A 1969-nucleotide genomic window follows, 5' to 3' on the forward strand; every position below is an offset into this window, starting at 1 on the left:
TTTATTTGAAAACTAATCCGTGATAAACCGTGACATACACGTAAACAATGCGTTCGCCCACTGCAATCAACTTTAGTTGGCATCGTGCGTGGGATGTTCGAACGCACAGGTTAGCACAGGTTCCTGCATCTAGTAGCAGCGTTGGCATACCAAAAATCGATAAGAAGTGGGTGGAGCTTACTTTTGGCCAGTGGTAGTGAACCCTACATTGCGTTGGCCAGGGTTTATTTACGTGCACGGGTCGTGCAGCACGCTCACTGTTCGCTGGAGTAATTCACACATCCCCGCGCATTTCACGTTTGGATGTATTAACAATAAAGTATCACTTGTCGTTATTACAAACGATCAGTATACTGTTTTAAAATAATATTAAGAAGATTTAGATAATATATCATGTTGAATTATACAGTAAATAATAATAATTGTCTCAAGTTTTAACACACATATCATAATGAAGTCACTGTAGCTGCAAAGCACGTCGTATTACTTACTAGTCATGCAAACAGCAGTACAGCCTCGTCGCACCACTCAGGTTTAACCGTGTCATATTGTTGTTAACGTTTGGAAAAACTATATACATTTATACAGGGTGTAGCTAAATAAAAGCTTCCCTACGTAAGAGCTTGTATGTCTACAAAATACATTTACTTCGGACACACTCAACACAGACGGAATTCCCCAGTGCCCATCAAAATTTTACAGTAGGTAAATTTTACATAATTTTTTCTTTTTCCACCAAAAAGTGTTGCTAGTTGTGAGCTATTAGAGTATCCTGAAATGGCTGTAGATTGCATCTCAGAGCTTATAATTTGCAAAAATGTTCTGGCCCCCAGACCCCCATAGAAGTCCCCGATGTGTACCAGACTACCAGTCTGTCTCTCTGCTGTCAAAGTGGAAAGTCGTAGTTACCAAAGAGCTACATATAACAACGATGTGGCGTTTCCTTAATTGTGAGCCCTCGGCAACGAAGCATAAACAGTCATCGGACGAGAGGAAGGAAAAACAGAGGGATTATGATTATGGACATTGATAATGACTAATAAACACAAGGAAGAACATGATATGCTGTTTTATTACTGTAAATTGCTCCAAAATTGGCGGGCCTACAGGTTTGCTGGCGGGCCTGCAGCTTTTAGAAGCTATAGGCCCTGCAGGCCTACAGCTTTTTCTGCTCAATGGCAAACACTGCTAGCTGGTATAGTTTTTTGGTTAGAATTCGATGGTTGACTGTGTCGTAGGCTGCGGAGAGGTCAACAAAAGCTGCTCCAGTTTACTTTAGTTTACTTTACTAATATTAGTGAATAATGTCATGATCTGATTAATCATGTAGGGCCTACCTTATCAACTATCATTATAATTATAAATGATAATCATCTGCATAGTGACAGTCACAGTGACAGTCGTTTACTAGCAGATTCTATCTCCAATTGCCAATGGCGAAATTTCCAAACCAAGAGACACTACCTCAACAACATCTCTATGGAATTATAAGTTTATAACCCTTACGTTTGCTGTAATTTCAGAATCACAGCTGTAGCCTGATAGGCAGCAGATAAAAGAGGTAAAGGTGGAGGACATCATCAGACGTAAGAAATATACGAAAATAAGGGTCTTCTTGCTAACTGCCCCAATTGTCCTCCGCTGTACTCCGTGCACTTACTTCACTTGGACCCATCTTGTTACCCGACCAGGCTTGCCGGCCGAGTGTCTATACAGCCTGCACACCCTTCTATAGCAAAACCTATCACTCGCAGATCTAGCATGCATACACTCTGTATAGTCTCAATAAAACATTCTATTCACCACCCTTTGAGTCTTGCCTTGTTTGAAATTATGAACAGTTAACTACAGTTGTCCCTGTTTCTAACCTAGAATTGTATCTGTTGATTCGTGATACATCTGCTTATCTCTCATCAGGCACTGATCAATCTCTTTCCACAGCCACCTTACACACAGATGTTTACACGCC

The 1969-nt window shown here is 40.7% G+C and overlaps 1 protein-coding gene across 3 annotated transcripts in view; it reads left to right on the forward strand.

Moving 5' to 3' along the window:
- The window catches only part of LOC106812719 (glutaminyl-peptide cyclotransferase-like), a 10825-nt gene that overhangs the window by 1374 nt on the left and 7482 nt on the right, over window positions 1-1969 (forward strand). For 2 of the 3 annotated variants that reach the window (XM_014816670.1, XM_014816671.1), the window contains exon 2: window positions 1524-1586. The exons of the other annotated variant lie outside the window; for it this stretch is intronic. The gene's annotated coding sequence lies outside the window, so the exon portion shown is untranslated. The remainder of the gene's footprint in view (window positions 1-1523; window positions 1587-1969) is intronic. 3 annotated transcript variants of the gene reach the window in all.

This window comes from Priapulus caudatus, unplaced genomic scaffold (assembly GCF_000485595.1).
Source record: "Priapulus caudatus unplaced genomic scaffold, Priapulus_caudatus-5.0.1 Scaffold678, whole genome shotgun sequence".
Lineage (NCBI taxonomy): Eukaryota > Metazoa > Priapulida > Priapulimorpha > Priapulimorphida > Priapulidae > Priapulus > Priapulus caudatus.